The sequence below is a fragment of the Vicugna pacos genome, chromosome 2 (genome assembly GCF_048564905.1).
Source record: "Vicugna pacos chromosome 2, VicPac4, whole genome shotgun sequence".
NCBI classification, from domain to species: domain Eukaryota; kingdom Metazoa; phylum Chordata; class Mammalia; order Artiodactyla; family Camelidae; genus Vicugna; species Vicugna pacos.
The window spans coordinates 20,321,723-20,343,845 of NC_132988.1; the positions used below are offsets into that span (position 1 = coordinate 20,321,723).

At 37.6% G+C, this 22,123-nt stretch overlaps 1 protein-coding gene across 4 annotated transcripts in view; it reads left to right on the top strand.

Annotated features, from left to right (window-relative positions):
- INPP4B (inositol polyphosphate-4-phosphatase type II B) overlaps nucleotides 1–22,123 on the top strand; it is a 659,032-nt gene that overhangs the window by 304,021 nt on the left and 332,888 nt on the right. For all 4 annotated transcript variants that reach the window (XM_072976523.1, XM_072976505.1, XM_031692309.2 and 1 more), the window contains one exon: nucleotides 1,957–2,022. The gene's annotated coding sequence lies outside the window, so the exon portion shown is untranslated. The remainder of the gene's footprint in view (nucleotides 1–1,956; nucleotides 2,023–22,123) is intronic.

Consider the following 22,123-nt stretch of genomic DNA (forward strand, 5'->3'; position numbering starts at 1 on the left):
TGTTGGGGCACTGTGGACCTCAGGAGACTACATGGACCTCTGTCCTTCTACACAGCAAGGCAGACGCATTACCTTTGCAGAAGTAATGACATTTCGAAATACCAAGAGATGTGCAATCTGTTGGGGTGATAAGAAGACACTGTAATTCACTATTGAATGTGTGTGTACAACAGGGCACAATGCTTAGGGTGGGTTGCAAAAAGATAAGAGAATGAATTATGGTTTTGTTTAAGTGTTAAAATAAAGTCTAATGAATAAAGCCTACCTCAGACACCTAATGACAATGATTAATTAGACCAAAGTGTTTTTTGCAAAGTCCACCTGAAAGAAAAGCTTACGATAGCAAACTTAGGGCTTTTCTATGTAGCTAGTGTATTATTTTTATATGTTGTGTTTAGAAATCAGTAGATGGTTTACATTTTCTTTAGTAGCTATTGAGTGATTAGCTTCATGTTTTCTCCTATTATGAAGCTATTTTTTTTTCTATCATGTATTTTAAAAGCAACTCTGGATCTATCAGACCAAAAAAATAGAGATCTTAAGATAAATTATGATTAGGTATTTTGTTTTCCCCAAATTAAATAAGACCTGGTATGAGTTCAAGCTGACACTTTGTGGTTTTCATCCTCCTATTTCATCTAGAATGGGAATAAATCTACAAGCATGTGAGTGACAAAATCTTATGTCACATCTACGTTACTGACATGACTGGAAGACAGTTTGTTCTGAATACAGTACAGAGGTTAAAGAAAACTTTAACTCAATAAAAGTTATTGCTCTCTTTTTGACAGATAAAATGAACTCTTGATAATTGATAGTAAATTTACAATTTGAAAATCATCATTCCTGATAATAAAGTAGAAAAAAGAACCAAGTGACATTTTTGATGCACTTACTGAATGACACATAGTAACAAATATTTTGATAAACCACAGGGCATAGTGGTAAAATGTCCAAACTCTGGATCCAGATCATTGGGCTCAAAGTGAAATGCTGCCCCGGAAACTAGCTGTGGGATACTGACTGTCACCTAACCTTTCTTTGCCAATTCCTCTATCTATAAAATGTGGGTCATAATAGTACGTACCACACGGGGTACCTACCCCAAGACCATCCTTAGGCTCAATGATTTGCTGGAATCAGGAAAACAGACTCACAGTCATGGATTCTTCCACTGAAAGGCTACGGATTAAAATCAGCAAAGAGAAAGGCACCTGAGGCAAAGTCCAGCTGCCAACTTCCAGGTGTCCCTCCCGGTGGAGTGTGGGGGCACACTTACTTCTCTTGGCAACCATGTGAGACAACATGTGTGAAGGGCGGGCAGCCAGGGAAGCTCCGCAGAGCTCTGGTTTCCGGAGTTTTATTCAGAGTCAGTCACAGAAGCACGCAGCACCAGATGACGGACCTCAGCTATTCAGACTTCAGCCTTCCCTGCCCGCAACAAAAACAGATGTCCGCCATAAATGTATCTGGTCAAACTGGAAGAGCAGAGGCCTCGAGCATTCAAAACACTCTCTTATCAGGCAGACTATTCCAAGAGCTCGAGGTTATCTTCCAGAAGCTGGCCTAGGGCCAATTCTAAAAGTAGGCCTTTCTTTGGAATGTGAAGCTTTTGAGTCTTTCAGGCCTGCTGGGTTAACCCTTGCCTACCCAGTGGTTGTGAGGAGTAAATATGTTAATCCCTGCAGGTTAGAAGAGTGCCTGGCTCAGGTAAGCAAATAAATAAGGGCCAGCTGCAGTTCCTTCTAGTGGCCTCTGTGAGCTGAACAAAGCAGCTCGATTTGGAATACCAACCAGAAACGGCTATATTCCGTGGATCTTGTGATCATGTAAGTCCTCAAGTTTGGAGTAAAGGGCATTACGAGCAAATGAAGTATTTTCGCCTGGAGTGTTTTCAGAAGAGGAGTTCCCAGTGAAAACACCAAATCCTAACATTTTGTCTTTCATTCTTTACAGAGCTCTGAAGTCTGCAAGGCAGTAATCAAAGACCTGAGCTGTTTGAGGAAGACAACAAAAAAGCAGGTACAAGGCTGATTCTCAGAAAATAACCCTCACTGTTCGTTTAGACTGATGATTACTTCAAACTTACAGCCTCTATTGTTAGAAAAAAATTTTACAAAAATTCCACTTCGGTGTCTTAGAATGTATGTGACTGCATGGCTGACCGTATCTTAAAGAGGAACTGTTTTTTAAGTGCACATTAAATTAATTTTGAGAGCTTCAATTAGGCCAGGTCTAGGCAGAAATGTGGAGTAATGAACAAATAATTATTACTCATTATTAAATCAACACATATTCATGAAAAGCCTGATATATGGCAAACACTAATCTTTGAGGTACTGAGTGATTTTAGAGACTTGAACAAAACAGACATGATTCATTCCTGCCCTCATGATGCTTGCAGTCCAGTGGAAGTGACATGAAACAGATAGACAAGGATCAATATAAGAATAAAAACTGTGATACATGCTACTGCAGAGTTCTGTGGGAGAAAATGTTGGGAGATAAGGGAGGGATCTACTGGAGACGAGACAAACAGGGGGTGCGTCTTTAGAAGGTGGTGTTTAAACTAAGAGCTGAAGTGTAAGGAAAAAAGTCCCAGGTAGATGGAACAGCAATGAATAAAGAAAATAACTGAAGAAAAGGATATAGTGGCAAAGTCACAGAGGTGGAGAGAAGTATAAGATGAAACTGGGTTGACAATGGGATGAACGTGAATGTGGCAACCGGCTCAGTCCCACAGGGCTTTTGTTGCTCCAGTAAGGTGTCTTTAGAGCATCTCTGCGTGGCCACCTCCTCCCCTAGACATTTCTGTGCTCTGTCATTTGATTTTCTCTCCTGGCCCCCTGAATATAGAAACTTTCAGATCTACCAAACCCACCCCACCCCCTACATCTCCTGCCAAAGTGTAAAGGGCTTATGACAGTGCAAAGAGGTTCTCAGTGTGTCTGCATACTAGTTCCATGATATGTTCTGTATAAAATGGTTTGGGGTCAAGGAAGTTTGAAAATTTCTCAATACTATACCACTCTCAGGAGCTTTGAAGACACATTAACATTCTGTAATAAATATACATGTATGTATACACATATGTGTATATGTTTGTGTGAGTGTGCACCTTTATTTAACTTGATATTGGTTAACCAATACTTCCAGGTTTACATTAGGAAATGTTTCAAAACTTTCTTGGAAAGAAAATGTATTTTGTGGGGTTCCTCATACTCCTGAGGCTGACCTGCTTTTAGGTAACTTGACCTATTTTATGGCTATGCACATTTAATTATGTTAGATAATTTTCTAGAATCTAGATAATTCAAGCCAGAGAAAAAAGACATGTTTACTTTGGTGGTTTAGCTTTTTCAGGCAGAAGATTTTTCTCGACCTGAATTATGTGGTTAATTGCTTCAAATCCTGATTATACTTTACATGTGAAAACAGAGCCTTAAGTACCACTGAGGAGCACTGGAGTAAGAGCTCACTAAGTAATTTTCAATCTTACTGTTAGTAATACTTGTTCTCTTAAATCAAACAAAGGAAAACCAACTACAAAAAAAAATGTTGTCTGCATCTTAGCTGCTCTGAATCTCATTCCTTTCCACTGAGAATACTTACTCTCCTTGGTTTGTAAAATTCTCATAATTTAGAAAGGTGGAAAGTGAGGAACATGACTGGGGGTAGTGCCTACTTTAGCACCCAGAGAAATGATTTGATTTTATATAAAATGTGGAAATCTTATATCTGCAGCAATACAGGTTTCAAGGATTCAGAGTTAAACTAAGATTATCCCAGAAGAGAGGTTCTCAGCATCTGTGTTGGAAAAGGAAATTGACCTTTTTAGATCAATTCAGTTATCTTTCAATTCAGTTAACTATTATTAAAATATATGGAAAGAAATTATGAACAATTCCCTAGGATTTCATAACTTAGAAACAAAAAAACTTGTTTCATCCTTGGAAAGATAAAACATAGCTGTCCCTTAATTACTACTCCTGCCATTTGCTTTCTGCTAGAGATGTGTCTCAAATTTGGAATCTATTTAGAAATCTTAATTGAAAATGGTTTTAAAGAAAGGGAGAGAAAATTAAAAGAGCAATACAAAAACATAAAAGTAGGGAGAAAAATAGAAATGGAAATATTACAGCCAGATGGAATGCTCACCTATTTTAAAATGCATTGGAGTATAAGGAACATGTTATCTGGCATAAAATTGAACTCTGTTGTTTCCTTTTTCAGGAAGAATTTTCTCAACCAAATAACAAGTCTTTTTAATCTCTATAAATTGGAATTTTCAAGGACTATATTTTGCTCAGTGTAAAAATAGTGATTTTAAAGTTCGGAGACCGGATTGTCCCTTGTCTGACCCTAGGCAAATTCTCAATCTCAGTTTACCCATCTCTAAAATGAAATTTTTAAAATCCCATTTTGAAATGTGGTTTCTTTCTTGTCTCTTGACTTATACACTGACTAGATTATTAAGTTCTAGAAAGAAAAGAAAGATGAAAGTAAAAAAGAAAGAAAGCTAAATTTGAGAATGCATATCATAGTATTTAGTACAGAATATGGCCAATACCAGACATTCAAATAGTGCTTATTGCTTCTGTGCTTTGGAGGTGGACTTCAAGGCAGATTCACTAATCCTTTTACTCTGGTTTTTTTTTTTTTTTCTTGTAGGTATTTTAGATTCTGCTGTCCAGATTGTAAATCCCACGTAAAGGCATAGTGACATATTATTTCTGAATTACTCAACAGTACTTTGCATGCTGTTAGGCAAGGTAGTTGCTCAATTAAGATTTGTTCAATTGAGTGAAGCTGTAAACTAATGCGGGGCCAGGAAGCAGATAATCCAGATTGCCCCAGCCCCTGGTTTACGAAAACACCACATCTAACATCAGAAGCAGGAGTGGTTATGCCCCGCTGTGAATGATTTCATTCAGTGATAGGGCACCCACTTCCTGCTGCTTCTCCATGCACTCTGCTCCCATCAGATTAGTTAATTTCCTGTTATTTATGCATATTCTACATTTGTGGCTTTAGGTCTTCGCTTGCACTGCAGTCATTTTCAGTATTTTCTTCCTTGTTTTCTTTCATTCTTCCTCCCTTCTTCCCCCTTTTTTCTCATCCCCCTTCCTTTTATCTATACCTGACTTTTTATAGTTTTTTTTTATTTCTACTCTTTTCGTGGGGAGTAATATGGCTTATTTATCTATTTATATATTTTTTGGAGGTACTGGGGATTGCTAAGCATGCACTTTTACTGCTGAGCTATACCCTCCCCCAACACCTACCTTTTTGATGCACAGATCTCTTAAAGTCTGACCAAATATCGTCTCCATGAAGCAGTCACAGGTATCTCCTGAGATAATTATCTTACCCACTTTGATTTTTGTTTGGTTTTGTGTTCAAGCACTATTTCTTGTTCCCCATCTATAGAGAGCGACCCTGACACAGAGCCAGTGAGAGCCCAGCCATGTAGTATGTTAATGGTTCTTTCCTTCCATGCTCCACTCCATTTTGTTACCTTTTACCAAAAACCTCACCAAGGGAGTGGACCTCTGGCAGTGTTTGCTGCTTGCTTGCACCCCGGTTCCTGGGTGACTGGCAGTTGGGGTACAGGCCGTGAGCACTGGGCTGCAGTCACATCAGCTGTCTGAGTCCGGTTGGCTTTGTGAATGTGTCCTTAGTTTTGGCTGCTGTGTCCCTTGGAACCAGGAGCCTGGCTCTGCACCCAGCGGTCTAGGTGCCCTGATTCCCAGGGTACCTGACTGCATATCTTTCCCTGTGGCCTTACCTTCTTTTGGGTATCCCTTCCAGATGTATGACTTGGATACACATGTGATGCTGAGAATGGCCCCTCCACAGGAGCCCTTTCTACTGCTTCCCTGTCCCTCACCCCAAACTTAAGGGCGCCCCCGTGTATTGAGGCCCATTCAGATCAAACTTAAGTTTATCAGTTAAGTCTTGATCATTTGGACTCTTGCCTCCTATAAATCAACATTTGTTTCACAGTTTATTCTTCTTGTTCCTTTATGGAATGGATTTCTTTCTGCTTCCTTTTGTGTCTCTTCAGGCCTCTTGATTGAACGGCTATCAGCAAAGCATTCCCACTGTCCCTCTCTTAGGCCATCTTCCCCTTGTCTACCCATGCTAATGATAGTAAATATTATTAAAATTAATCATGCTAGTAATATTTTTTGACCACTAGCTGTATTTTCTAATATCTTTCTTGTTTTGTGTTCACTGTTTTAAAATCTACACACAGTAAAATTCATACTTTTTGGTGTTCAGTTTTAGAAGTTTTGATAAATGTTAGCATTCATGTATACTCACTACCATAATCATGATACAGAACACTTAGTCAACCCCCAATTTTCTGTCTTTTACCTCTTTATGATCAACCTCTCCCGCCTCTACCCACTAGAAACCACTGATCTGTTTTCTGTTTCGATAATTTGCCTTTTCCAGAATGCCATGTACATTGAATCATGTAGTATGCAGCACTTTGAATCCAGCTCCTTTCACTTACAGTAATGTGCTTGAGTCATTAATTTTGGGGGGTATCAGTGCCTTTTTCCTTTTTATTGTTGAGTAATATTCCCTTTTTTGAATTTGCTTTGGTGTGATTATCCATTCATCTTTGAATGAACTTGGAGTGACTTTGAATTTTTAGTTTAAAAAAAAGCAGGTTTTTGTGTGATCATAAGTTTTATTTCTCTTGAGTATCTATCCAGGAGTGAGATTGCTGGCTCCTATGGTAGGTTATGCTTGACTATGTAAGAATCTGTCAGACTTTTTTCCAAAGTGACTGTACTGTTTTGTCTTTCTACCAGCAATGTACAAGAATTCCAGTTGGTCCACATCCTTGTCAGAGATTTTGATGATTTTTAAAATATTTAATTATAACCATTCTAATAAATACATAGTAGTAGCTCATTACAGTTTTAATTTGTATTTTCTTAATGATCTAGATCAATTTAAAAAAACTGACATCTTAACAATAATGACTCTTTTAATCCATTGACATTTTATATATCTTTATTTGATTTTTGTTTCTTTTATCAATGTTTTGTAGATGATAGCTTATAGATTCTGTAATATTTTGTTTACTTCTAATTTTTTTGGTACTATAATAAATGATAATTTTTAAAACTTTATTTTTCCATTTTTCATTGCTAGCTTATAGATAGTTGATTTTTATATGTTGACCTTCTAGCGCACAACTTTGATAAACTTATTATTTCTAGCTTTTTGGTAGATATTTTTGGCTATTTTCTACATAGACAATAGTTCTGTCTGCAAATAGAGATAACATCAGTTGTTCCTTTCCAATCTGTATGTGTTTTATTTTTTTCCTTGCCTATTGCATTGGTTATGACCTCCAGTATGATACTGAAGAGGAAAGTAGAGAGTGAAAATTCTTACCTAATTCCTGACCTTAGCAGGAAAGTACTGAATCTTTTATTATCCAGTTATATGATAGCTGTAGCATCTTTGTAGATGCCCATTATCAAGTTAAAGTGTTTCCCTTCTATTCCTAAATTGCTGAGATTTTTTTTTTAATGGATGTTGAATTTTGTCCAATTACTTTTTCTGCATCTTTGAGATGACCACGGTTTTGGTTTTCAGTCTGTTGATATAGTGACTTACACTGATAGGTTTTTGAATGTTGACCGAGTTTTTCATTCCACATTAAACCCCTCTGAATGCTGGTTTATTCTAGGATAAACCCCTTTTGTATACTGTTGAATTAGATTTGCTATAGCTAAGATTTGATTGATAATTATTTTGTGAGTCTAAATTCATGAGAGATATTAGTCTGTATTTTTCTTTTTTTGTAGCTTCTTTGATTTTATATTATGATAATGCTGGGATTCAGACATACATACTAGACTGACACAGAGTTAAATTATGGAAGACCCCAGAACAACAGCAAAAAAATAGTCAAAGACACATTTGTTAACTTGCCAGATAGAGGAACAACAACTGGTGAAGAAGGTCTCTCCTACTAAAGGGAAAGAAGCCACGGGGTGTTAAGTGCTAAAATGTTACAGGGAGGGAGATGGAGGGGGCGTGGGGAGTGGCGAGGTAGACACAGGAGGGAGAGAAAGGTACAGAGGTGGATGTTGTGTTGGTTATGCTACTTAAGTATTGAAAACTAGTCCTTTGGCAAGGATAGATTATAAAAGGCAGTTTTTCCATTTACAACAATGCATTCCATATAGTAGATGCACAATAAGTCCATGTCCCATGGACGAATGTTTATGGTACTTCCTTTCCTTACTTTTCCTTACATGTGGGATCAAAACAATCCTAAATGTTGGTGAGCTTCAGTCTGAGATTGAGAAGATGGGAAAGGAAAAAAAGAAAGTCTATGCATGTTTTATTCTGTATTCAGTAATTTATTCGCAAATTAATGACATACTTTTCACATAAAATCTGAGCTTGAATACCACACTCCCTCTGTGGTAATGCTTTATATACTCCAGCTGATTGTAAAAGATTAGCCCATGTTACAGACGGAATTCATTAAATTAATGCATGATTTTCTTTAGTTGTATAAGATGAACCAGAGAAACTCTAGATGAATTTGCAGGTGGAACAATGGCTTGGAACTTCACTGCTCAACCTTATTCTTTTTGTACATATTCTTTCCAGTTCAAGTTTAGCAACTGAATTTTCTTTTTCTTTTCTTTTTTTAGAGTACCTGTTGTTTGCTCTTATTGTAGTGCAGTTTTATTGAGTAAATATTTTAAGGTAGAATGTACGCTTGTGTACATAGTTGAGTGGAAAGAAACTCCTGGTAATAAAAAAATGAAGACTCCTCATCTGTATGCAGTGAGCAGTATGAATGAGAAGACTCAGACATGTCATATTACATTCTTTGTAGATAACCTCAGGCACTCTGTGAACTTCTCTGGAGAGTTAAAGTGAAGTTATAATAATCACAAATACACATTTATTCTTGCCTGTCGTAATAAAAAGCAGAAGATAAAATTGTAATTACATTCACTATCTGCCTTACTTTGAAAATTCAAATTTCAAAAGAAAATGAGCAATTAATCATCAGAAACTCTAGATAATTTAGTCAGTACTAATTGGAACCTGAAACATACCATCATCCAGAATCCAGTCAGTTCTGTGAATGAATAACTTCTGACGTCTGTGTTAGAAATGGCCTGCAGGGATGACTGAAGCTTCAGTTTTAGTTTTGCTTGGGCACATGGTGTTTAGCTGGCCTCGGGCGGACATGTATGATGGTGTTCAGAAGGATTTCGCCACATTTGATGTTGCTGAGGCAGCACCTCCTTAGAGTCCTCTTCAGTACGTGTGAAAAAAGAATCGCCCTCTATCCAAGTTAAAATGGTTTTCTACATCTCTGCTTCTTGAGATGGGTTTAAGATGGGCTGTTAGGAGCCGTTACGTTTGGAAGATGCAGCTGTGGATCAGAGTATCAGGAAAAAAGCCTTGTCATCTTAAGTGTGGGCCATAGACTCCTGTCCTTTGTTTATGTGTTTAATGTGTTTAATGACACAGAAGGCCATTAAAAAAAATACTGAGGCATCTCGTGAATTGCTATATAACCCTTGTACTATTTTTTAAACCTTTGCTGTGGGAGCAGTTAAAAAAAAAACAAAAACAAAAACAAAAACAGTGGATTTGGGGCTTGAGACCATATTTACAAGTTTTTGTTAAGTAAGTAAAATTCAATGTGTCACATGAAGTATTTATAGAAAAAAGTTTCCATGAAAGTTCAGTCTTTTCTGGAACATTCAGTGAAAGTTCCTACCCTTTGGATGACATGTGAGAGGCAACCAAAAGTGTCACACTGTGAAGAAAAGGGTAAAAGGGCACCTTAGAACAAAAGACCTTCTTGCTAATTCCAGCGTGGTCACTGTCCCGTGGAGCTGTCTGTCCCCAGTGTTTATATCTCTTGAGTGGAATGACCCCTAGTTTCCTTAAGTCTGTTCCATTCTACTTTCTGTTAGAACATTTTGTCTCCGTGTGTTAAAGAGTGATGATAGGTAGATATAGGTAACCAGCCTCTTGCAAAGAGATGATTGAGATTAAATCAAGCATATTTTCACATGTTTACTTTGTAATTCTTCAGGACACTTTCATTTTTATGACTGACACAGAACACAGTCTAACAAGTCAGATGACCGACTGGCTACATTCCCAAATTTGGTCCAAGCACTTCCCTTTAGGACATCTGATCACCGTTGGAAACTTTAAATTCTGGGCAGATCTGATGCGGCGCTGAGACGTTCTGAGTTCTCAGGATTAAGAGTGCCTTGTCACAGCGATTGGCAGAGCCACCCTCTTTTACTTTATGTATAGTGGAGACTCACAGTGTTTTTATCTTCATCTGAAAAAAATGAGCAACAGACTGACCTCTGATTTACAATGAGCCAAAGGCTTGGTCCCTTTGACTGTCCTTGCTGAGCTGAGTTCTCTGTAGGGCTGCTTTCCGTTCTGTCCTTCTGAACAGCAAGATTTTGCTAGTATCAGTGATCATTCACTACTCATTGTGATTTGGGACTTTTCTTGACTGGGATTGTGATCTCTAAAAGGGCGCCACGTGACTCAAAGAAGCAGAGCGAGAAAATCTGACCCCTTGGTTAAGTAATCAGAGTGGCGGATCTGGAGAACTGGATGTGTTCCATCACTAAATTCTATTTTTAAACTTCAATTATTTCGTATTTTTATTCTTGATTTTTTTTCATGCTGTCCTGTGCACTAAAAGTATATTCACATCAGGACCAAGTGAAAGAACCAGAGATAGGTATGTCTCAGTCAAGTAGAATGTTACAAATTGGATTATGAAAATATCATCCTGACCTGGTTTTCTTGCCCCTGGGGGTTCTGGTACTCAGGCATTAAATGCTATCCTGATAGGCTATAAGTTTTCCAAAGGTTTTTTATTTTTAAGAAAGAGTATAATTTAAATAAAAGACAGCATAAGTAAAATCAAAGTCTCCTAGATTTCCTCCTTCCTCTCTATTCCTCTGCCCTATTTTTTTTTTCTTAAGGAGTAATAAAAGTTTGAAATTTTTTGTGTGGTAAAATGGAAAAGTAGTAGCAGGTAGAATAGGGCTCTGGAATCAGAAACTCAAGTTCACATCCTTGTTTCTCCAATTACTAATGGGGTCCTGGAATAAATCACTTTTTAACCTTCAGTTCTTCACCGGTAAAGCTGGGGTTACATCTTAAATTTGTTACAGAGGTTAATGTATTGCATATAAAGTGATGCACAAAGCATGGCACATTATGCATACTCAGAAAGGGCACATAAAAACTCAGAAAATTATAGCTGCTATTGGCTAAAGTGAATTTCAGAAAAGCAGTGGTGAAGACAGAAGTCTGTGAAGACTGTGGCTGGATATTAGCAGAGTCTCCGTTGATTTGGTATTTACAAGGAGAGAAGGCAAGTGTAACATGCTGGTCGGTTGCATTTTGTTAAAATGGTTCTCTTGTCTCTACCCTCTCTCCTCTTTCCTGTCTCCATGTGTTACAAGCAACCACCCTGAGCCCTAAAACCCCCAGTCTCCCGACATTTCCAGTGAACGGCTAGACTCTAGATGATCCTGCTTTGCTGACACTGACACGAGTTCTTAGCGAGAGCTGCCATCTAATTGTCGGTGCCAACTTCTAATGCTTTCCTGATTGTGGCATGCGGTGACCTGGCTCTGTTTAGCCCCAAAGATAACGTGGTCTGACCTTGCCAAGAACTGAGTGGACTGTCAAGAGTCAGGCAGCAGAGTGGAGGTTGGAGAGAGCAGAGGGAAAAGGGAGTAAGAGCTGGGGACAGAATTTAGGGATAGTGCTGTCATTGGCCAGGGTCCATCAAAAGAGTCCAGCTAATAGTTGTGGGTGGGAGGGTAGGTGGATGTCAAGAGCCCCAGACAAATAACCCAGATTGTAAAACACTGGAGAGAACGGGAGGAAGCCCTGGAGGTAGGACATGAGCCAATTGCTGGAGAGACTGAAGCCCAGGCCAGGATCCACGACAGCTCCTGGCAAAGGTCTCAAATGTGGTTAAATGACATGAGCCTTTAGCTCCATATTGGCTTTTCCTTCGTGGAACTTCCTATTTACCTCTCCTAATTGATGAGCCTGGAATCTGGGCAATCTTCTGTGCCTTACAGTGGTGCTCCCTAAGCCTGACTGTGGATTCACCAAGTACTACAAAGTGGATTCTAATTTAGTAGATCTGGAGTCTGGCTCAAGGTTCTGCATTTCTAACAAGCTTCCAGGTGATGTGGATACTGCTGGTCCAGGGGCCATGTTTTGAGTGGCAGAGCCTTAAGAGAACGTTGCTGTTTGGTCTTCTGTTCTCTTTCATGTCTGTGCTGCGTCTTCATGGTAAAGGTGAAGTGAGCATTGCTGGCTGGCTCAATCCTGAGCCCCTCAAAGCTGGACTTCTGATCAAACCAGAAGTCTGACGACTCTCCACTTTATTTTTCTCATTAAAAAGCAGGTTCTCACTGAATTTAATACTGGTAGCAAAACCATACATATGACCTGGAGAATTCAACTGTCTCCTGACACAATTGATTTTCCTGGACAGAATCATTGCCCTTGAATGTTCATCTGTTGCTCTGATGGAGGTTGTCCTCTGTCTGGTCAAGGGCCTTATGAGAAGACAGGGGGAACTTTGACCTTAAATATATGCCTAATTTTTTTTTAGTATAATATTTGCCAATTTATGCCATTTTTTCCAAAGGGAATTTTTTTCCTGAAATCTTTTTTTTAAATTCTGCTATTACTTTTGAACAATATTCAGTAAGAATAAATTCCTTTTGCTGAGAATAGGGGCCTGGTTACAAAAGTGTGAATATAATTTTTCTGCAATGATGGTGGCCTTCAAAGTACTGTGGCATTTCCGCTGAAGGGAAGGGAGCAGAGAAGGCAGAGGTGAATCTCCTTCTGGATCATATTCCTGGTTTTACCTCTTCTTGGCATTGTATAGCAATCGGCTGATCCTTAGAAATCCTGCCCATCCACATTCCCTGTTGCAAACTCCAGGTGTTCAGAAGGTTTTAAAGTGACTTGGCATCGTGAAACATATCTGATTTATCAGAATAAACTCTTGGCCGCAGACGTTTTGTGACACTGACATGAAGTGAGCAGTTTAGTAGCTTAGCTACTGAAAAGCTATACTATCAATGTAATGGAGACTTGCCCTTCTGTTTCTTTTTGAGATAGGTTAGAAATAATAATTCATTTAACACTTCATATCAAAGCACTGTTTGGAAACCTAAAGGAAAGTCGTAGGTCTATAGTGTCATCAGGCTTCCAACACTCCATGCTTGGACCTCAGCCTGAATGGGTCAAGAAGCATCTGTAACCAGAGGTCCACTTAGACCCCAAGAACATCCCCTTGTGCGATGCCTCTCATCCATGTCATCCTGGGATTCTCCCTAAGCCACAAGCATGTTCTGTCATATATCTTTGCGCATTGTTTCGTCCCCATCTTGCCATGGGCGTGGTTGACTATGACTCAGTCTCCCCCTGCTCCTCTCACTTGAAATACTACGTAAGGTCCTTGGGGTCTTCTGTTTCTATGAAAAAATAGTCTCATGCACTTTCTACCTCTCCAGAAAATGTTTTCTTGGTTTCTTTGTCTTAATAGAAACCTGCTTTTCTGGAGTTTTCTGCTTCCCTGCCTCCTACTGTAATGTAGACTGGCCATACACACAGAGCCAGAGGCAGGGTTGCTGTTTTCCTGGTGCCACAAGAGACTCCCTAAGCTATTACGTCTGACTGTGCCACACCTCTACCCTGATTTATCACACTCATCAGCCAAACTTTTGTTCTCTTCAGACTTTTCCACCAGACACATAGTCTTCCTTTGGTCCCCAGGTTCTGCCTGCTCTCCCCTTGGGCGATTGCCTTTCTCATGGGAAAAACCGCTCTAGCGTCCTTGTTGGCACAGTTTCTTTGTCTCACCTGCTCTAGTGACCAGTAACATCTCTCCATTTCAGCCACCCATTTATCCCATGGCAATAGGACTGAATTCTTCTCTCAGCCCCTAGGATGTCACATCTTTCTCCTTTAATGACTTCTCAATCCTGCCTAGAAACCTTTCAGTTGCCTTAGTAGTATTATATCCTTGGCCTCACCTTTCTGTCACTGCATCTGCAGACAAAACCCCACCACTATGTCAACTCAGCTGTCCCTCCCCGCCAGGCTGCTGAGCCCTGCGGGAGCGAGCTGCACAGCAGCTGGGCAGACTGAGGCCTCCACCATCCTGTGTCTACAGGCCAGATGGACCCATATAACCGCCCCACTTGTTCCTTGTTCCCTCATCCAGTCCTCAGAGATCAGCAGAAAACTCCGTCTTTCTTCTCAAAGCTCTTGCTTCCTCTCCATTTGCTCTCAACACATTTACATAATTTGCTTAGTTAAATTCATGATGAGTATTTAGAACATACTAACGTTATAAAGAATAATATAGGAGGGGGAGGGTATGGTAGCTCAGTGGTAGAGTGCCTGCTTAGCATGCACAAGGTCCTCAGTTCAATCCCTAGCATCTCCATTAAACAATAAATAAATAAATAAAAACCTAATTACCTCCTGCCTAAAGCCCCCCATTTTTTTAAATGTGCAAAATCAATAAGACAGTTCAAAAAATTTTAAAAAAGGAAAAATACAGTAGATGTTTTGTACCTGTTACCCAGTTTAATGAATCAAACTTTTGCAATACAGTTGAAGACCCCTCTGTTCCCCTTCCTGATCAGATCCCCACACCCTTCCTCCCAAACATCATAACTATTCTTGTTTTAGTATTTATCATACATTTCTCTGTGATTGTACCTCATGTGTACGTAACCTTACACAGTACAGAACTAGAGTATTAGTTGACATATTTTAAAATTTTTTCTTAGTGCCATCATCCCTCTCAATCCCTCTCTCTCTCCCTCTCCCCTTCTCTCCCTGTCATACGCCTCTTCTCACTCTCTCTCCTCTTTTCTCTATACTGTGTTTGTGAAGTTAATCAATGTTGATATGTGAAATGAAAATCCATTCTATATGGAATGAATAGACCATATTATATTCATCTATTTTCTTATGGATGGACTTTTAGCCTGCTTCAAGATTTTATCATTCGAAGTTGATTTGTTATGAACATTCTTTTAACTGTCTTGTCTTATGCACTTGCAACAATTTCTATGTTTGGAAGTAGAATTGCTTTCAATGTTAGTAGATATTACCAAATTATTTTCCATTGTGATTAGAACATCAGCACCCCAAAGTTTATGTTGCTCTAAATCCTTATCAATATTTAAGGTTTTGCGACTTTAAAATGTATACTTATTGATGGTTATATAATTATGTCTCATGTGGTTTTAATTTGCATTTCCATGATAATTAGTAAAGTTCAGAATCTGTTTCTTGGCAATTTGTGTTAAATATTTTTGAATTACCTGTTTACGTGTTTTGGTAGTTTTTTCTATTGGGTTGTTTTGCTAACATTCCTAAGATATTCTGGAAACTAAATCTTCATCAGTCATGTTTATTACATACATTATTTCCTTTTTCTGCTTGTTGTAGGTTTAATTGGCTCCTTGTCTAGTTATAAGATGACAGCTTAGATCATTGATTTGAGACCTCTTTTCTATTGTAAGCGTTTAATACTATGAATTTCCCTCTATTTGTATTTTGATATGAAGTGTCCTGATTGCATTCTGATTCAAGTGAGTATGAGTGCATGTGTATATGGACACCTTTGTTTTTATTGCAATTCTCTTAAATTTGTTAAAGTTTGTATTATGACCTAGGATATAATCTTAATGAATGTTTTGTGCATACTTTGAAAAAAACCTGTATATTTCTGTTTTGGGGCTCATTCTGTTATAAATGTCAATTAGGTCAATTTGTTGGTAGTGATATCTAAGTCTTCTATATCCTCACTGATTTTTTGTTCACTTGTTCTAGCCATTACTGAGAGAGGAATGTTGATGTCTCCAAGCATATCATTGTGGATTTGTCTATTTCTTCCTCCAGTTCTTTCAAGTTTTGCTTCATGTATTATGAAGCTCTGCTGTTAGGTGCATTTACCTTTAGGATTTGTTGTGTCTTCTTGGTGAATTAACCCTTCATCATTATATAATGTCCCTGTTGATATTCCTTGATGTGAAATCTATTCTATCTGATATTACTATAGCAACTCTAGTTTTTTTTAATAAATGTTTTGTGTGGTATAAATTTTTTATCCTTTTGTTTTAACCTATCTATGTCATTATATTTTAATATAACTATGAAGCATATAGTCATATAGCCTTGCTTTTTTATCCAAGTTGATAGTCTCTTTTTTAATTGGGGTGTGTGTGTGTGTATGCGTGTGTAGATAGTTTATATTTAATGTAATTATTGACACAGTTGGATTAAAAACATTTTGCTAGTTGTCTTCTGTTTATTCCAACTTTTTTGTTCTTTTTTCCCTGCCTTTGTATTACTGTGTATTTTTTATTCCATTTTTCCTCCACTATTAGCTTATTCTTTAAAAAATGTTAGTGGTTACCATAGGAACTACCATACACATTTTAGTTAATCACAGTCTACTTTCGTATATTTTAGTGATATAATTATATACTGTACTTTTAGTGTAAGAACAATAATAACTCCCTATTCCCTCCTCCCATCATTCTTGCTATTGAAGTTATATATTATTTTTTTACAAATACTGTAAGCATACAATACATTGCTACTATTTCTGCTCTAGATCAGTGGTTGGCAAATGTCAGCCTGCAGGTCCAGTCTTGAATACCAATTAGTTTTGCAAATAAAATATTACTGTAACATGGCCATGTTTATGTATTGTCAATGGTTGCTTTCACACTATAGCTGTAGACTAAGTGATTGTGACAAAGCACATATGGACCCAAAAGCCTAAAATATTTACTGTCTGTCCTTAACAGAAAAACTATGCCAACCCTTGCCTTAAGAAATTATCTTTTATAATCACTCAAAGTTAGAAATGATGAAAATTAACACTTATTTTCCTTTATAGCATTTATAGTGCTCTTCATTTATTTTGTGGATCCAAGTATCTTTCTGTTATGTCATGCTAGAATAACTTCCTTTAATTTTCCTTGCCATGAAGGTTGTGCTTATAATGAATTTGCCAGTTTTTATTTGTCTGGGTGAACATCTTTCTCTCCCTTAATTTTTACAAGTTCTTTTTATTTTGTGTAGAATTTGGTGTTGACAGTTTTTCTTCTTTCAGAACTTTAAAGCTGTCACTTATGTAGTATCTAACAAGTCCAAAATATTTTATTTTTGTTACTCTATATGTAATTTGCCTTTTTTGCTCTGGTTCCCTCAAAAATTTTCTCCTTATCTTTGGTTTTCAGTAGTATATGTAGAATTTAAAAAAAATTGTTTCTTTGATTTGCTTGGTTATTTATTGGTGCATGTGTGTGTGTGTATCACTACTTGGCTTGATGTTTTCTGAGTTTCTTTGATCGGTGTTTTGGTGTCTTTAAATATTTTTGGAAAATGCTAGGCCATTATCTTTTCAAAAATTTTTTTGTCTTTTTCTGTCTTCTGAGGTTCAGATAATGTATTTTGGTTGATATCATCTCAGTTTTTGAATGCTCTCATGCATTTTCACTTTTTTTCTTTTTGTTTCAGTTTGGATCATTTCTGTTGGCCTATCTCCAAGTTCACTGATGATTTCTTTGATGGTGTTCACATCTACTGATGAGCCTGTCAAAGGCACTCTCGTTCCTAACATTTCCATTTGATTCTTTTCAATAGTTTCTGTCTCCGCTAAAAATTTCCATCTGGTCATGCACATCACCTACCTTTTCCATTATAGTCTTTTGTATATTCTCTTTCTGTCTTTCAATTTTTTGGCCATATCTGAGTTTGTTCTCTGATTGCTTATTTGCTTTTTCTCTTGACTATGTTGTTATTGTTGTTTTGTTATTCTTCTTTATCTTCATCTTCTTTGTGTAGTATGTAGGATAGAAGAGTCTGGTACTTAGGCCTGGAAATGGGCATTCCTCTTCTTCTGCTAAGCTTTTAATTCATGTGTTGGGGGAGTTGAATCAGTCTAGACAGAAACTGAGCTGGGTTTGGGTTTTGTTGTTTCTATGACCACTTATAGTGCACCACTAGCTCCAAATCCCTCTAGCATTCACTTGTGTTTAGGGTGGGGTTTGTGTGGCTGGAGAATTTGTTCTCCACCTTCCACGTTAGGCTTTTCCTGGGAGCTTCTGCATCAGAGAGATACACTCTTCATGCTTTTGTGTCTCCCCTAGTGGTACTGCACTGTTACTTATTTCTTAGTGTCTGCTGCCCTGGTAGTCAGGAGCAGAGACATTCTCTGTTGTCCTATTTCAGCTGTTATCTTTGGTGAGGTCTATATTCTTGGGTCTTAGGGATGGAGCTTTCTCAGTGGTCCTGTTCCTCTCTTACATGTATAGGATCAGAGGATCTCTAATGATCTGATCCCTGGAAACTTGTCTTCTCCTCTCTTGTTTCCATCCCCTAACTGCAGTGACTTTTCACCTGTGCCCTGATGTTAACAGGGTCTGCCATTTTTGTTCTGTAGGAGGAGGATCCTAGTCTGTGCTGTGCTTTTCTGCAATGACTGCTGCTCTCCTCCCACAGGCCTGCATCACCAAGGGATGCTTTCTGCAGATCCTACTCTGCTCTCAGTCTTTCTTATGAGCATCTGATGGAGTCTATGAAAAGTCTGTTAGTGGGTACAAACTACCCTTGAGTTTCTGGCCCCCAGTAGCTCTATACGCTCATGCTAGCCTACCCTGACCCTTAGTAAATCAGTATATTTTAGTTGCATTCTTATTACCAGCTTGTTTGGGGCCTGACATCCCTTCCTTCTGTGTAAGAAAGCTCTCCTCCTTAGAGGCATTTATCTTTCCCTAGATTTCAGCCTGGTGAGTTTGCTCTGAGACCTCAGGTCTCTGATTAGTTAAGGAAAAGTTATGATTCTATGTATTATTCAGCTTTTCTTGAGTTTATGGTAGGAGTAATATTCTTTACATCTTTGTCTAAACAGAAACTGAAAACTCCTGTGTTATAAACATATTTTTCTGGTATGTACTTTGTTATCTCACACTTTATGGTATCTTTTGCTTACAGAATATTTTAATTTTAATATAGTCATATGTATTAATACTTTCCTTTATGAACTATGCTTTTGAAGTCAAGTTGAGAAGTCTCTCCTTATCCATAGTTCACAAATATGCCTTTTTCCTGAAAAGAACCAAAAAACAAAACTGAAGCTATATCCTCAAGTTTCTGTCCCTTACTTTGCAGATCATATCTCTTTTTCTATTTATCCCCTTCCTCTCATTACAGCAAAGATTAGCATCTAGATTTTTCCTTGCCCCAGCAATCATCCCCCTTTCTCCTTAATATTTGATTCCTCTTTTTCTCTCTTGGCTATGCCCTTTCAGCACTTAAATATGCTCAAGTATCCCCATTCTTAAAAAAAAAAAAGCAGTCTCTTAACCCATTGATATTGTTTACTTGAGGAACATCAGCTAAAAGGAGTGAGGACATTGTTCCCTCACCACTTCCTCTGCTACTCTTCCCATCACTGCCAGTGCCTTTCCCTGCTAACTTCTCTTCCTGCTTCCTCAGATAGTTTGATGCCTTGAGGTTGAATCCTCAGTCCTCCTTCTCATGACATGCACTTGCTTTCAGTGACTTCATGCATTCTTTTGACTTCAACTATTAGCCAACGATTTCCAAAAATATATTTTCCAAACCTTAATATCTCTCCTGAGACTTAGACCCATGTGTACAACTGTTTTCTTAATATCTTAAGGCATCTCAGAAGCAAAATGGTTAAAACAAAACTTACCATTCTTAACTACAATTCCTTCTTTATGCTCCAGATAGTTTAATGGTCCATAATTTACTGGGTTTCACTTGAAATTTCTGTCTTTCATTATCTCAACTCTAATATCACATCTAATTCCATCACCAAGGCTAGGTAATTCTATTTAATAATTTTTTGAATCCAGATTCTCTTCTCTAGTTATCTGCTTGTATTTTGAAATACACACTTTTTGTTATTTAATTTTTCTAGAGTAATAAAATTACCTCCAAACAGATTGATTTCCTTATCAAGTTGCCCCCTTCTAGTATGTTATCTACTTTGACACCCAGTAAACTTTCTTTCTTTTTTTTTTTTTTAAACTTTCTAAAAATCAAACATGATCATGTTGCTCTTCTGTTCAAGATATGTTTAATGTGGCTTATTTCTGCTTTAAGAATTAAGTTTGGTCTTCTGGCTGTCTATTTTAAATTTTTGTGTAGTATGTAAAAAACCTCAATCTATTCTTATGCAGGTTCTTTAAACCAAAAAATTTCCAGACAGACCTAGAGAAGGAACTACTGTACCTAACCATAACCATGGGTAAATGCTGTATTTCCCTGCTAGAAATGCTTGGTTTTATAGAATTTTGCTAGTGATGCAACTGATTCCTTTTGAGATCTGTGCCTTGGTATAGTATCAAATCTGAAATTCTTCCTCTAATGCAACAAAGATAGAATGAAAATGAATAGAGTTATAAGAAGTTGTCATGTAATCCTTATTTTGTTTATGTGTCTCCTTTCTCTCTGAAATTGAATTCATTTTTCAGTTTTGAATGGGTAGTTCGCTTAAAATGGAACCATGGTAATGAGCCTTTGTGGCATCTTACTTCAGCCCTCTCTACTCACCCCCAGATTATGTAAGTCACACAACCCACAGAGTTGGCATTTATTAATTATTCACCATTAGCATGATGGGTTATTAGTTTGCTAGGATTCATCCATATTGCCTTATTTAGGGCCCCTTTTCAATTTCTGAGATGACTGATCAGGATTAGGGGTTGGATCTTTGGTCAAGAAGTATAGTGAAGTTAACAAGCTTCTTGTATCCCAGTCCCATATACATTGCAGTCTTCCACACATATTACTCCACTAATGCTAAGGCATTTGTCATAGTTTCTTAAGAGAATGTGGTGTAATAAGTATATGTCTGTTCTTATTAGAAAAAAAAAAACTTCCAAATGTAAATAGTCCAAAAAGGAAAGTAGAAAGCATTATCTTAATTCAAAATATAATTTTCTACCCCTATATGCCCTGCCCCGCTTCCTCCTCTCAACTTGTAACCACTAATTTGTTCTCTGTATCTGTTAGTCTGTTTCTTTTTTGTTATATTCACTAGTTTGCTGTATTGTTTAGATTGTACATGTAAGTGATATCATATGGTATTTGTCTTTCTCCACCTGACTTATTTCACTTAACGCAATACCCTCCAAGTTCATCTGTTGTTGCAAATGGCAAAATTTTATTCTTTTTAATGGCTGAGTAGTATTTCATTGTGTGTGTATGTATGTGTGTGTATCACATCATTTTTATCCATTCATCTTTTGATGGACCCTCAGGTTGCTTTCATATCTTGGCTATTGTAAGTAGTGCTGCTATGAACATTGAGGTGCATGTATATTTTCTAATTAGTGTTTTTGTTTTTCTTGGATATATACCCAGAAGTGGAATTGCTGAGTCATACGATACTTCTATTTTTAGTTTTTTTTGAGGAATCTCCATACTGTTTTCCATAGTGGCTACACTAATTTACCTTCCCATTAATAGCGTAGGAGGGCTTCCTTTTCTCCACATCCTCATTGATATTTGTTATTTGTGTAATTTTTGATGATAGCCATTCAGATGAGGTGATATCTCATTGTGGTTTTGATTTGCATTTCCCTGATGATTCGTGATGTTGAGCATCTTTTCATGTTCCTGTGTGTGATCTGTATTTTCTTTTTGGAAAAAATATCTATTCAGATCTTCTGCCCAGGTTTTAATTGGGTCGTTTGGTTTTTTGATACTGAGTTGTATGAGCTGTGTATATACTTTGAATATTAACCCCTTTTTGGGCAGATCATTTGCAAATATTTTTAACATTCAGTAGGTTGTCTTTCTGTTTTGTCAGTGGTTTATTTTCCTGTGCAAAAGCTTCTAATTTTAATTAGGTCCCATTGTTTATTTTTGCTTTTATTTCTAATATAGTTGTAGGAGATCAAGAGGTACAAACTATTATGTATAAAATAAGCTACAAAGATACATTGTACAAAACAGGGAATATGGCCAATAT